Genomic DNA, 16,683 nt, shown 5'->3' with positions numbered 1-16,683 from the left:
AAAAACTTGTTAACGTAACGTTTTACTAACGTCTTTTATCACCGGCTGAACTTGTTATGAAACGATATAAATGATTTCGTACGAAAGATAACTTACTAGATGGTCCTCTTTAATGTTAATAAATATTTGGTGTCCAAGGAAATGTACAAATACGATCAAAATATTTTATGAAATATTCGCATCGGAACAGCTTGGAAGACAAACCATATCTAAAAGCGCCTTGGCCATTGTGGGGCATTTACAGGCTTTTATTGTTATGGAAGTAGATATTTTATAAACACACAAAAGCAATTAATTGATTGCTGTTTTTATTTCGTTGTAATCGTGTCATGGAACCGGATGAGAAACATGACGTGTTAACGAAGTCGAATCTAGAATTTCCTGCGTCCAAATCCAACGTGTTAAATGGACATTGAACTATAAAACCTAAATTGTCTGATACGATACTATGCCAACAAATCTTCACAAAAGCGAACAATATATTTACAAAAGTTTCAACGAAAGTGGTTCCATGATGCTTAAGTGCATAGAATGCATAAATTAAAAAAAAAACAAATGGAAAATCTCAAAATTCCTTGACCAGATAGGTATGATCCTTTCATCTTTGCGTAAGATTCACCATTCCTTTTCTATCTCCACTGGAATATCTCGGCTCATTGCCAGCAGAGTATGTGGCAAGACAAATCGTTGTATCCTCATAAACGATGTAGAATGATAACGCCGTCTAGGTCTTTTGTAAGTTTGGGTCAATGTTACCAACAATAAAGCGATTTAAGCGAGTAATTGTGCTAAATCTGCCCATAAAAAGAACCCACGCCATGAAAGATTGACACATTTAACGCTGTTTTGTATAACTAATTGTTATTCGTGAAACGTGTTTTTCTTTTGATGATTAATTTGTATTGTGATTTTATAAGATCGTAAGAACGCATAATATTACGTTATGATGAAAGATGACAAGTATTGTAAATATAATATTGATTAATATATTTATTGATTAAAGAACAAAAACAGTCTGTTGGTGATCTACTGGTCTAAGGCCTTATCTCCTTTTTGGGAGGAGGTTAAGAGCTTACACTACTCGAGTGCGTGTTAGTGCATATATATATATAATATAACCTTTCGCAGGTTTTCCTTCAACACGGAGCGTGAGACAAATTAAAAACACAAATTAAGTTCATGAAAATTGAGAGGTACCTACTAGAGTATATTTAAACTTACGTGCCGCACGTGTTTTCTAAGGCATATTAAATCTCTAATAAATAAACAGTTAAAATTTGTTTCTCTTTTATTTTGTCGGCGTACCAGTACTATGATCGTGGCGTAAATATTTTTTCAACTAAGTGTTGGCAATTTAATAAAATATCTGATAATAAAAGAAACCGACAGCTTAAGTGCTCTTGTCGTAGCGCGAAGTTGACTTATAAGGGCAACACATCGAGATCGAAACAAACATCTTTATAAATACAAATATATCTTTTCAGTGGGAATAGAACTCGCTATTCAGATACACGAGACAAACACATCGCGCAAAGTTTGCAATGGTACTTATAAATAAAAAAATACCGGAGTCCGTCAACTTCAGTTGAAATTACAGCTATAATCAAAATAGTCGTTTTATTATTAAGCCTGATAAACGAAACCAGATACCGTCGTTTTGGGCCCATTAAAAAAATACTGAACGTTACAAAAGTATTATATTCTAAATTTACAAATTTCAATATTATTCGTTTACTAGTCTCTGAATAAGTTGTTAAACGAACATAATGACATACACAATACTCTACAGGTTACTCAAAGCAGATAGGCGGATTCAAAGTCGTATAAAAACGCGAAGGTCGTAAGTCCATGTAGGTCGTTATAATAAAATATTTATTTGACTTGTTAGATTTAAATGTACACTAAAAACCAACGTCACGAAAGTTCATAAATATATTTGTGAGTGAGACGCGTTTTATTAAAAGTTTTCACTGATGCTGCTTAAAATTTAATCTCCCTAAACATTCGTTGCTTTTATAATAACAGTAACATTAACAAGTTTAGCCGCGACAGTCCTTACAAAGTTTACACGAAACTTTAAGTTCGTAACAAACTCGCCTCCTTTAAAGCCGGGTCACAGGTTTACATAGCGTCTAATTGTGCGAACCAGTAACTAATAATAAAGAAGTACGAATATTGAGTAAAAACCAAGTTTGCAATGACTTAGTCTGCATGGTTAGGCAGTTTGACTGCCTTATGTAGTAATGTAGGACATGCTTGGTGTACAGTTACGCCAATCTTGTGTTGATTTTGCAGCATCACTTCGTAATTTGATCGCACAAATTAAACGTTGCAAATATTTTCAATGAAATGAAACTACATAGTTCTAGCTCGCGGCTTACCTCGCGTTTTAGGGGTTGTTCGTCAAGTGTTAGTATAAAGAAGTAGCCTATGTCCTTTCTGAGGTTCAAGTTTTCTTCATACCTTAATAATATCTTCAAATTCGGTTCTGTAGTTTGGTCGTGAAAGAGCAACAGACAGACAGAAAGACGGACAGTTACTCTCGCATTTATAATATTAGCATAGATTGTAAAACCTTAAGCAAATTAGTGAACATACTGTCTGTGATAGTATATGTTAGTTTTATTATTTACTCCCTTGTCCTGTGTGGGGGAGGTTGTTGGTATTTCCTTTTCTGAACTGTACACCCGACAACGTATATGCAATATTTTGATTTGATGGTTTATTGAGTTGTTCAGACATATAAGCGCACCTACCAAACTTAGTTTTGCGTTTGTTATTGTAGTTAGGAAGTTAGGATTAGATGAGACTTTTATGACATTATGATTTCAATAGACTTTTTATATTTTTTTTAAATTTCTTGTTCAATATTTCTACTAATTATAAAACTATAGGGAACGCTTATTAAATATTCGTCGTTCAAATTATTGTCACACATACTGATTGATACTGGCTTACCAGCTAATTAAACACGCAACTAATTATATATGTTCAATGTATTTAAATATATATGTTTAGTAAATATTCCTTAACATTTTCAATTTCTCCCGAACACGAGACGTTTCAAAACAAACATTCCACAATCATAAATTATATATTTTATCTCAGGGTTCTGATACTATGTACTTATAAACAGATATAGTGTACAAAAGATAATAAATAAATCAAAATGTAAATACAAATTGCAATATCAAGGCCAGAGCACGTTTCATTGAACTCGATAAAACAAACAAATCGATATGAGACGCGATGCCATACTACGTAAAAGGTAACGTGGATCAAGATATTATGGCCACATCCACACGTGTCCATGTTATGCTAAGCTAACATTAGTTCCAGGATTTACGAAATAAATTCAACGAAAACAAAAATCATGTTTTGTTACCAAAAGTGCTAAAGTTATTTTTTCAATTTCTTATATTTAGGCAGGCTCAATTGGATAATTTGTTGTTTAACAACAATTAGGCATCTCTTCGTCACGACATTAGGAACTAAAATATAATGTCCTCGTGCCTCGAGTTACACTGGCTCACTCACACTTTGAATAATTGTCATTTTTTTTAACTGAGCATTGTTGTTTAGCGGTAGAAAATGACGCGATGACTTGGTGGAAAGTACAATAATTTTGGTAATGAATCAACAAGATTAAGTTACTGGTTAAACTACTATAGTTCCCGAATGTGGAATATATATTTGGATATATGTCTATAAATTTAGTAGTTCCTCTTTTTTCTCTATCAGTTATTAACTACATATGCATAATAAATCTGTATTGTTTATGTAAAAATCAACAAATACAAAGCCCACGTTTTTTATCATCTGCATAATCTTTTAGCAGATGGCCCAGTGGCTTGAATACACTGGATCTTAATGGAAGATTGCGGGTTCAGAGCCGGTCAAGCAAACTATTCACTGGAAGTTTATATGTACTTATTTATAGTTCAGAGGAAAGAATTGTGTTGACTAAAAATCTTCCATGTGTGTATCGCAAATAGGCACAGAGCGGTGGATTAATCTCCAAATCTCCTGAGAGGCCTTTGTAGTAGTTTTAATATAAAGTTTGTGTAAATATAGATGGACTGTCAAACAGATCATCTGATGTATTTGCTTACCGCCGCTCATGGACTTTAGTACTGTAAATAATATTAATCAAACCTAATTTCACCGGAGACCCTCAACCTTGGGAACTAAGATTTCGTTTCTCTTGTGCCTGTAGTTTTACTTGTTCGCTAACTTTGCAAACCGTAACACAACAATACTAAGTACTGTTGTTTGGTAGTTGACTATATGATTAAAAGGTGATACGGTCTATACCATTAATAACTAACAAAATTGGTAATATTATATTTTGGATTAAACTAAAAAACTTTTCCTATAGAACGTAAACCATCACCCGCCATTTACCACCTCAAGGGTTGAATTAAAAAGTCTTTGCCCTTCCCCGGGCCTTAAACTCTCTCCATAACAAATTTTATCTAGAACGTGAAGAGGTAACAGATTGTTTAGACGGAGCTCATTTTGCATTTATAATAATTATTATCAATTAGTATTGACATAATCCATGTTCCTCCCCTTCTCAGATGAATATTAGAGAAATTATTTAACATTTTGATCGTATAGTATGTTTGCGATAGAAAGTATAAAATAATAATCGGGACGCCTTAATAACCTAAAATCTAGACGGATGTCGGTAAAAACTAACACACAGACCAGACCGGTTACGAACGACTCTGACTTGAAGTTTCATTACAGGTAATTTGTTTTAGGCTATTTGAAGCCAAGGGATGTAATTGGAGAGACAAGATTATTTTCTAATAGTAAAGGCCCTTGCGTACGATGATAAATAATTCCATAATGGCTTATCTCATTTCATTTGTATATGCGTTTACATTTTAAAACTTTAAGGGCTATTCTTTGACATTTCATGTCCCTTAGTCGTATTATTCCATTTAAATATGACTTTTTACGTATGTTTTTACGCAAGTCGGTTTGGGTAGGTACTATCCACTCATCAGATATTCTACCGCCAAACATCAGTACTCAGTGTAGTTGTGTTCGGGTTTGAAGGGTGAGTTAACCAGTGTAACTGTAAGCACAAGGGACATAACATCCTAGTTCCCGAGGTTGGTGGCGCATTCGCGATGTAAGGAATGATTAATATTTTTTACAGTGCCATTGTCTATGGGCGATGGTCACTACTTAACATTAAGCTGGTCAAACTATTTCTATTATAAAAAATGAGATAATGAAAAAAAAACTCTTTTTATGTAGTTAGTTAATTCTGCATAGGCTGGCTGTATGAAATTTTCGAAATAACAAAGTTTTAATATCACGCGTGTTGAATTCCTGCGCACGACGTTTCTCCGTTTGTTTTGAGGATAGCGCGACACTTAATTTGAGGATAGCCGCTCAAAACAGGTAGCCTGGTCACGTTTCGTTTACCTTTCTAATTAAGATCTCTATCATATTGTTGTCTTCTTAAATTCAACACTTAATATGTGCCTAAACATAGAGCTATTTATGTGTGCTGATATCTATTTTTATATTGGTTCACCAACGATCAATCTATCGAACACATTTCGTGGAAAAACTAGATAGGTAATTAAGTGTCGTATAGGGCTTATTCTTCTGAAAATTTTATCATTTCTTAAGCAACAATAACACGAACGGTAACACGTCAGAAATTAATTTATCGTATTATTTTAACTGTAACTATCTATGAACGTTTAAAGATCGTAATAATGTGTATCATTTTTTTTATATATATTATAAGCAAAGCAGCAAGTACATACACGTACTATTTGAATCTCAAATAGGTCACTGATTCTTTTTCACCTTATTAGTACGGTTTCTACTAAATTACAACTTATAAAATAACAATCCGAAATATATCTTAAACATTGAAACTTAAAACAAATGATTTGAAATAAATTACGCCGCAATAAAAGCTGTTCTATAATGACACCTACACAGACCGTAATCTACATTGTCATTGAAGATAAACTTTAATTATGAGGGACCAAAGCTTACTTTTCATTTGTTTGAATTATCATTGAAAGACTGTCTTTTATTTCAAGTTAATTCCACCTAATGGTTGTAATAAAATTAATGGAACTAGATAATGCAATACGTCTAGACATTACGATAATTGTAACAAACTCTAAAATCTTCAAATTGTAATCTTATATTATAAATGTAGAGTTTAAGCCTGCTCATGTTTAAGGAGAAGAGTACAAGCTTATTCTATCACACTGCTCCAAGATCGGTGAATTCACACGTGGCAGATTTCATCCATCACATCACACAAGTTTTCTCACGATTTTATTTCTTGTGATTATAAAAAAAAATGAAAATTGATCGTATTTTATCCGCATTAGAGCCCAGATTCGGTTAAGATACTATATTGCAGTTATAATCGAATAAATTCAAGTACACAATCTACAATAATACCAAATATCTTATTTAAACTAGTTACCTATATGACGTAAATATCCAGTCCAGTACCACACTAGCCAAAGTTTCGCCTCCGGTGTTCAATATGGAGGGGCAAACACCTCACGTGCCACCAATAAAGCTACATTATGGTCGTTTAAGCCAATAATAACTTGGATGTGTGGTCCTTACTATCATAACTCGATTCATTGTCATTCGTCGATTTTGATTTGAAATGTTATTGGTAGGTTTTATTAATTTTGAAATTGGAAGCCAACCAGAATAATCGACCACTTTTTCGGAAGCGGTCTGCTTTGCCAAGCACAATGGCACAGTAAGAAATAGTAGTATTCCTAACATCATCAATGCCTCTGAGATCATGGTATCTAAAAAAGCGTCATTTCTATGGACATATCTATATAAAAAAATTATGTATATTTAATAGCACTTTGAGTGGGTGATAACTATTGAGATGGATTAGATAAATAATTGTTTTAAGCAATCGATCTAAGTTTTGTAAATTGTATTAGCAATGGTGATGATGATGGTTTTAATTTCCGCTTACGTTACGTGCTACGTGATTTCATAAATGGTAAATATATTTAGGCCGTTGAGTGGTCCATTCGAGTCAAGCAATTTTCTCGGAATAAAGCCAAGATCTGTTTATTAACGTAACCAAGAATCTACAGGTTGCCTTTCCGTCTGAGTAAGCACTTGTATTAAAAAGGGTCAGATTATAATCGAACAATGTAAATTTATCATAAAACCCAGAGCATTAACCACCAAACGTTAAAAGAATAATATAAATACTGGAAATATTGCCTTGAAGAAATGTTTCAATGGTAAAGTCCAGTCTTCGTAACTAATTAGCCAGCCGGACTTGTCTACAAGTTCAAAGGTATTGAGCGTTGATAGAATATAGTAAATATATATGTATATTATACATGAAAGCACGCGTCGCATTTCTCAAATGAACCTTAGAAAATTATAGTGCTCCGTCGCCTAATGGAGGAATACTCTTAAAAGCTTGTATCTTCTTATCGTTTTCTTTAAAACAACAAGAGCTGTAATCTTGTGATTCTCTTCTGAAAATTGTATCTTAAAGTGGATTGTTTTGTTGTTTGAATTTATTTAGCATCTTGTTTTGCTCCACCTAATAACCAACTATTTTGCTCGTAACACTTTGTTCGGATTTTATTTTATCAAGAAATACTCTTGATAAAGTGTTAGGTTAGCGCTTTTAAGGAATGATTAATATTTCTTACAACGCAATTTGTTTAGGTGGTGGTGATCATTTACTATCAGGTGGCCAATTTGCTCGTCCGTCTACCATGAAAGGAAAGACCATGTAAACAAATTTTATTTTTTTATTTTCGATGTTTATACTTCAAGAAAAACGATCTAAAGATCAATATTGTCGATATATTTTCTTTGCTAAAATTCTGTTTAATGAAATCTTTTATCTCGAAACCAAGTGAGTATTTGAAACGCGTTTAACTAAGTAAATGAGTTTAATGAGGTTAAAAACTCGTGTTCTCTTAAACGCCGCATCAAAGGTTTAGAAACTTACCACAGAAAGTATAATTTGCTTCCTGGCACATAAAAGGAATGTCGACGTTAATGGTATTGCTTCAACTGTTTAATCATTTCATCGGATATTAATATTGAATACTTTAAAAATTAGTTTTGTACATAATGCCACATAAAAGTTCTTATAGAACATTAGTTGTAGTTCGCAACTTGGTTCCCGTTTTAGCTGTTAGGTAGGTATAAAAAGTGTGCCTATTGTCTTCCTTGGAGTCGATGCTTGCTTCATATTAAATTTTCAAATTCGGTTCAGGGTTTGGCCTTGAAAGAGAAACTTACAGAGAGATAGAGTTACTTTCGCATTTATAATATTAGTATGGCTAATGACTGACAATTTAATTACTTCTAAACATTTTATTTATTCATTGAGAACTGAGTACTTTTTTGTTCAATGTTTTTTGTAGCTTTTACAATAAAAGTAATTTGTAATAATAAGCATGTATGTATATTTGTCGTTTACGAGAAGGCTTTGTGGTTAGATCACATGAGCTATTACATGAAATAGTGCCTTTATCTACGGGTCAAGATAATCATGCCAATCAGATACACTATTTGCTCAAACAATTTTTATTTTTAATTAATATTTTTCATTATAAAACGATAAAGCAACTCCGTATTTGAGCAAAATATTTTGAACCATGTTCCACCACGCAGTTCCAATGCTGTTTGTTCAATTGAAAGTTCAGTGGTGTTAGCTTGGATTTGATCTTGCAATCATCGGTTAAGATAAACGCCTTTTATTTAACCACTAGGCCATTTCGGTTCTTATTAAATGCTCTTAGTGTAGTTTAAAATAATGGCGTGTAAACTTTCTTTAGAAACTTATAAAGACCTTAGAGAAGATATGAACGCGATGTTAACCTAATAAAATATTACTTACAAAGAATGTTTGTTCTGAACCAAGTCTTCGACATTAGCCATTGTACCCCGTGGACTAAACATAACGCTTTAGAATATGTAATAGATATTCGATCTCCCAACAGGCATTACAAAATCCTATCACACAATTTTGATTCCTTGTTACTAAAGACACAAATACTAAATTCGCGTGAAGTATTTTTGCTTTAACCGACTCGTAGTATTGGCCATAGAATAACAGTTCAGCGGTCTATAATCGTTTGATCGTGTTGTGATATTAGAAACAGTGGGGCGTCTCGACTTTTCTTTGCTGGATGTTTTTCAGCTTTTTCATTGTTATTTGTCTTTATATTAATGCAGATATTTTTTTATTTTTCGTAACTAAGTCTGATATAAGTTTTCGTATTAATTGCTCTGATTTTTTTGATATTCTTAATAATATTTCTGTGGCACGTGAAGGAATTTCTCCGTGTTACTAACCTTAGATGTAGGAAACGCTGATTCATGTCAGTTTAACTAATTTACTAGGATATGTGTATTATACGTCGAAATTCAATGAAGATCGAACGATAAGTACCGTTAGTTAATTGTTGACTTCCAGGCAGGACGTATTATATATATGTTTATAATACATCCTGCCATAATGGTATTCAACTAAAATAACTTTGTATTTTAAATGTTGAAAAAGAGTAACTGCTGAGTTTATTGCCGTTTCTTCACTTAATATAGTTTGTAAAATGACGATTCTAAAGTGCTTGTTAAAGTCTATAGGAATAAAGTATATATGTATATTTTGATTTTGATTTTGGGCGTATTAGTAACACCAGCGAAGATTCAGCCAGAGAGGTTAATGCCCAACTGTGCGATACTTACCGAATGCTACTTAAGTGTTGTTAAGTCTTTACATATTAAATATAAATATTTCTCAAAGGTTACATTTAAGAGAATAAGTATGATTACTTGAACCCTACTTAAATATTTACATTAAATTATATCTCATATTCGAAAGAAAATGCGAGCCGTTTAGTAAAATTCTACATGCCTAGGATTTAGATAAAGACGAATATTTTACTTACATAGCGAGTAAGACAGAGTAGTACTGGCAAAAAGCCCCTGTAATGTTCAACGTTAATATTCCAACAGGCGTCGCAATAAAAGTGAGTTATATACTCTAAATTTATTTTTACAATGCAACATTTTGTTTAACATAATAATCGCTGCTAATACACGACATACGCTCGCAACATACGCTCGTAACATACGCTCGCAACATACGCTCGCAACATACGCTGGAAGATGAATACGATGAGTTAAACTCTTTTAACTTGTGTTGTAACAGAAAGTATACTTTCAAGTAATTTGGGATTATCTTTGGGTTTTTTTTTATGATATCGGTAGGCGGACGAGCAAATGGGCCATCTAATGGTAAGTTGTCACCACCGCCCATAGACAATAGCGTTGTAAGAAATATTAACCATTCGTACATCACCAATGCGCCATCAACCTTGGGAACTAAGATGTTACGTCCCTTGTGCCTGTGATTACACTGGTTCACTCACCCTTCAAACTGGAACACAACAGTACTGAGTACTGCTATTTGGCGGTAGAATATCTGATGAATATCTGATGTGGGTGGTACCTACCCAGACGGGCTTGCACAAAGCCCTACCACCAAGCGGTTTGACACAACCGCGATCATGTATATATAACTATATCATTTGGTTATTAAATTTTGTATCAATAATTATTTTTAGGGGTAGATAGCTCAGTGGTTAGAAAGCGGGCATCTTAACCGATGATTTCTAATTCAAAACCAGGCAGCCCCACTGGAATTTCATATGCTTAATTTGGGTTATAAATTCATCACGTACTCGGCGGTGAAACCTGCATCTGTCTTATTTCAATGAAATTAGACACAGCAGTAATTTCAATGAGATTGCTACATGTGCATCCACCAACCCGCATTGGAGCAGCGTGGTGGAATAACCTCCAAAACCTTGTCAAAAGGAGAGGAAGCCAAAAGTCTCCAAATCCTCAACCCAGCAGTGGGACATTTACAGGCTGTTATTAAACTGTACTTTACTTTTAGTATTTTTTTACTTACATTTTTTTAGCGGTTTCGTTAAGACTTCAAGAACGGCGTAACTTACTCCTTAATTCGATTTACAGAGGTACTCAAACTAATTTGGACACAAAGCAAACTTGAAACGCTTTGAATATTTTGTTAACATAAATAAAATAATATAATTAAAGTTTACGAAACACAGGTATCACTTTTCTTGAGATCTATTGTGCTCAAAAAGATTTCGTCAACCTAAAGAAGTTTCTTGTAACCTTTTGTTTCAATACTTAAGTAACTCCATCTAAACTTGTCTTTTGTACATTTATAATTGTAATGTATAATAGTTACTTTAATATAATAAATTAATAAAAAACAACTGTATCTCCATCAGTTTAGAGACGCTTTAAAATATAATTATGTATTATGATTGAAATGAAAAAGTGCAAACATCGGTCATGTATGGGCCTCTTTAACTGAAAATTAGTTCTACGATATTTCTACCAAAATAATAAAATCTTGAAATGAATCAAATCGACTCGATGTCAAGATAAGTGGGTCGTGTACATTATTGGGCTTAGAAAAATTCGAAGAGCGTTGAAGGTCGTAACTTTCCTTATAAACCCGCAACGACTGATGTTTATGTATGAAATAACTTCATCAACATTTAAAAATTGCTATAACAGAATGTATTAATTGCTCGGCTGTCGGAAGCAATAATAAAACTCGTATTACCAATTTCCAGTATTAACAGATGTGGGTCATCGACTCGTATGACAAAAAAGTTAAATTGCTTTTAAATTCCACACATCGTCCAATTCATGCGGAATAAATCCATTTGGAAATTCTGCGCTGAGAATTGTTTTTATGGTTTTTTTATATTCTGTGGTGTTAAATTTATTTATTGACTTGAATTGACTTGGAGTTAGATTTAAAATCATCATAATTAGAAAATAAGTAGTGTTATTAGTGTTTCTTTTACAGTATTACGTTTCGTGACTTCGGCGATATTTTATTTAAGCGTTTTGTATCACGCTGTAAAATCTAAAGGCTTTAATTTAATTTATATTATAGACAATAACAAAAATGTTTCACTTGTGATTTAATTTATAAGTCCGTGTTTAATAAAACCTCCTTTGGATTATTAGAAAATAATACCTACAAAAAAAGTCTTGTACGAGCATTTTTATCTCTGTTCAACTTGATTCCAGCCGTCTTCTACTTTTAATATTTCGATCAGAAATACTATTCGTTTTAAAATCACAATCCTACTTCTCTCGAGATTATCAGAATTTATCAACAAGTTCCTCTCAACGAATGCGTCGAGTTTATCAAAAGAATTTCTGCAATGCCGATAGAAATCGTGTCAGTTGCTCGGTTCGTATCAATCAACTATGGATCTTACACCACGTTCTATAGGTGATTTTATATTATATATTTGAATATAACTTTTGATTCTAGTCCGTTAACATGCCAAACCTTGTCGTAAACATCTGTATCATTAATTTAAAAAAATATCATGGTCGTTGCCTACAAAAAACCAAAGAAAAAATTCCAATAACGGCTAATAGAATTCTTCCACCTATTCTTTTATTTAGTACGATGACATTATAGTTTTCGTGACATACATATAACTTTATATCAGCCACAATCCGACACTAACGTGGGCGCATAATCTTATATACTTTGTACTCTTCGCACACACACACAACACCTTATGTCAAATAAAGAAAGCTAATATGAGACGCGCCGAAACACGATCTTCATGTCTCGTGCAAACATGATCCCATTAATAAATCTGCAGTAGCGAAGGATAAGTCAACGTACGAGCGATATTATATCTTTTCCCCAATAGAATAAGTGTTCTATTCGCTTTTGTTTTATTTCGTAATGAATATCACGTTCTGGTTGATACAAGATTTTTTGCGGTTCCATAAAAATTGGTAAGGTTTCTCTGAATATGGTGGAATTTATATATGTGTATTTATTTGTAATAGAAAATCTTGCGATATACATTAAATAGTTCAAAGAGCGAAGAGCTTTTATCGTGATATTTTATAAACGTAATTAAATATTTATAAATTTAAGTAGCTCTTACTTGTTATACGTATGAGTATACAAATGAGCCACATACTCGTAATTGGTAATCACTGCCCTTGGAAAGTTATAGGTTTTGTCCCTCGTGTCAGTAAGTAAATGGGCTCACTCACAATTTAAACTGAAACACAACAACACAAGTATTGCTGTTTGGCGTTATTATGAGTGGAAGTTACCTACCTAAGCCTTGCACAAAGCCCAACTACCAGGTAAAACTTCAAAATATATCATGTTTCAGTTTAAAATAAGTATTTTCATTTATTACTGTAGATTATGGTTATAGAGCTTTGGTTTAAAAAAATCTTAACGAGAATTTTACTTTAAAGTCAGTTTGAGGAAAACGAAAAATGTGTTTAAAGCTACTTAACGTTTCCGGCTTCAGGCGGGTTTAATTTCATCTGTCTGAAAAACGAAATGTACTCGTATAGACAAATTAAGTAAACATTTTATATTTTTATTTATAATAATTTCCACATTTACGGGGTTTTGGCTTAAAATGATTTCATTTATAATGTCCTAGAAATATTCTATAATTTTTACTATCTTACAGAATCTATAAAAGTAAAATATAACATTAACTTTATTCGCTACACAGTAAGATCTTGTGTTATATCTTAAGGTCTCTGTAATTTATATTTTTGTACATTTTCAGAATTGAATTATTTAAAGTCATCAACAATATTATAATATTGTCGTACGTGTCGACACCAACTAGCTACTAGATAATATAAACCTTATCGGCTACGTAGTAAGATATATTATTGTAAAAAAATAATTAAAGAATCAAAACATAAAAACCAATACTGATATTTATCAATGATAAACAACAGTAATTTATCAATTATATGTATAGCCTGGCTACTTGGCCAGTTGAAACTTCTGACACGCTAGACCACCATGACAAAGAGATAGATATAATTGGACGAAGGCACGCATGTCCTCGCATTAATTATTAATTTCTCAATGACATGTCTGGACGCCATTGTGTGATGGCTGTTAACACGTTTACGTTCTCACAGTTGGACTTAGAGGATGAAAGGGAACTGGGTAGGACTGTTGATGAATTACCGTCGACACGTCTTCAAGACCTGGTATGCTAGTACAGTATAATAATTTAATCTTGAAATCAAAATAATATGTGAAATTATGAAACGAAATATAAATTAGTTTAAAAAAAAAAGAACAATAATACCTCGCCTCATTGCCTCCACTGGTGACAAGAGTTTTGCTTAATTTTTTGATGTGAGGATGTGAATTGCGATTCAACTGTGAAATGCCGCTAGCACTCTTGCCGCCATTCCAATATTCCATTGTACAGTAACTATTTTTAATTTTTATTTCTATATAATTGAAATATGAATTATTCTTATGTAAATAAATAACACATTGAAACTGATTATAGTAAAATATTATATCAGATATGTTTTTTGATTTCAATTGATATATCAGATTAGAAGAGTCTCCACGTGTAACGGTCAACTATTGATGTAGAAGTGGCAGATGCGATACTAGGTACATTTCTTCCTGTCGAACCGCTATCTATAAATACTTGTCAAGTGATGTTATCGCTTGACAAGTATTTGCTTAGACAGCTCGGAAATGAACACTTTTCAGTTAGAGAATGGAAACTTAATCAGCAGAAATGAATATAGTTGTTCCGAAACCTGTTCGGCTTCCAGTTCCGAGTAATTTCCTTTTAACTCTCAGTTAGGAATATTCTAGAAAATTGTCTTTGAAATTTAATAATGGAGATACGGAAAAGGTGAATATTTTTTACAAAAATACTGACGGAAGTAAGTCAATATTTTTTACATTTTTTACAATTTTCGTCTATTTTGCTCTCGTTTCTTCGTTTGGTAAACTCGACACGTACGAAGAATCGAACGGATTTGAATGGGACTCTCGCTGGGATAATCGTTTGGGTCCAGATTTAAGTATAGGCTATTTTTTATCTCAATTGAAAGGCTATTTTCCGAACCGTAAACTTTTCATAAACATGCTGGCGTTTTGTTCGTATTGGTCTTACATATGTATCTTGTAAAATATTTAACGAAAAATTTATAATTCCTAAATTAAAAGTAGAAATTGAATTTGAAATAATACTTAAAAAATAATCATAATAACATATTCCCATTCCTTAACGGGCATTTTCACTGTATTTCTATAACCTGTTAAGGTTTAATTTTTTTAGGAAAGTAGCCGAGCAAATATGTAGGTCATTTGATGGTAAGCGTCAAGATACCGTAACCATAAGATCTGAAATGTTATGTCCATTGTGTTTGTAATAACATCGACTCACTCACTCTTCAAATCAGAACACAACAGTTATGACTGATAATATACTGTTTTTTTTTTTAATTCGGAGAAATTTTTTTTCCTTGTTCTTGTTCTTTGAGAAATTGGAACAAAAAAAATTAACTCCTCGGTTTATTTATTATTAATTAATTATATACAGTATATATCTGATGAAGATTCGACTGTATTACGGATATGTTTTTATCATTCCTCTCATTCAACATTACACATCCATCTAAAATATGGATGATTACATCCATCGTAACGTCTCTTTTTAACTTAATATATTATAAAAAAATCTTCAAAAATTATAAAACGATGTCTTTTAAATTTCAGATGAAAAGCGTTTGCAGTTTTCCTGTTTCGTGGTACATTTAAGGTAAGATCTTTATTTATAGCATCATTTATATTATTAGTAACTGTTTATAATTTATCTATTGTTATATTTGCGGTTATATAACTCAAAAACTCAATATTATCTACAATTTAGGCTATAATTGTTAAGCTGGGTTTAATAAATCGCGCGGTGCTTATGATATTTAGGTTTTAGCAAGACATTTTGCTTTGTCTGTTAAAACGTTGCACAAGCCGTTACATTAGCCGTTTAGATCTTACTAACTGAATAAGAAACAAACTTCTAAATGCTCGTTAAATAAGTAATCTAAATGATTGCCTGTGTGGATTATAATAATCGATCACTTTTCACATCTTTGGATTTACCATAGGCAATCATTGATCATTATCGTTTTGACTATCAAGTTTTTTTAATGAATTTAACTATTTTATTGTTTTATTATTAATTACAACTTTCGAGTGTATCTGTATGGTTCTGATTATCCGGAATCCACTGTAAATCTGATTTAATAATATCATAATCCAATTAGTGACGTGTCTCATTTGACATGAGCCTGATCCTGAATGTTTTAACGATTTTACGTCAACAACTTTATCAGTGTTATTGTCAAATGCTAATTTATTTATATATATGTTTCTTAAAAATGTTTTAAATTAAACTAATATAATCATTATAAATAATATTGTAATTACTAAAAGAAAAAGAAATATGACGTAATCAAAAACATGGACGCTTATGTTTGTGGAGTAATAAATTTCAAAAAAACTTGACAAACTGTCAGATCCATATATATTCAACAGTTCTTCGTGTAATACACTAATTACTGCCATGTTTTACTTCTGAATCTACTATCAAGACATAACTATTATCCTAAAAATATAATCATTATGATTATTTAAATTAGTTGATTGTTTTTCAATACCTATTAATGTACTTTCTATTAAGGAAATTCGTTTAACATTTAAATTATCAGTACGAAATATTTTATCTCTGAAAGTAA

The 16,683-nt window shown here is 32.3% G+C and overlaps 1 protein-coding gene across 2 annotated transcripts in view; it reads left to right on the top strand.

Annotated features, from left to right (window-relative positions):
- Nucleotides 1–16,683, top strand: part of LOC113400675 (uncharacterized) — a 163,282-nt gene that overhangs the window by 74,877 nt on the left and 71,722 nt on the right. For both annotated transcript variants that reach the window (XM_026640324.2, XM_026640323.2), the window contains one exon: nt 15,665–15,707. The gene's annotated coding sequence lies outside the window, so the exon portion shown is untranslated. The remainder of the gene's footprint in view (nt 1–15,664; nt 15,708–16,683) is intronic.

The sequence above is a fragment of the Vanessa tameamea genome, chromosome 22 (assembly GCF_037043105.1).
Source record: "Vanessa tameamea isolate UH-Manoa-2023 chromosome 22, ilVanTame1 primary haplotype, whole genome shotgun sequence".
NCBI lineage: Eukaryota > Metazoa > Arthropoda > Insecta > Lepidoptera > Nymphalidae > Vanessa > Vanessa tameamea.
This window is presented reverse-complemented; position numbering and strand designations above follow the sequence as displayed.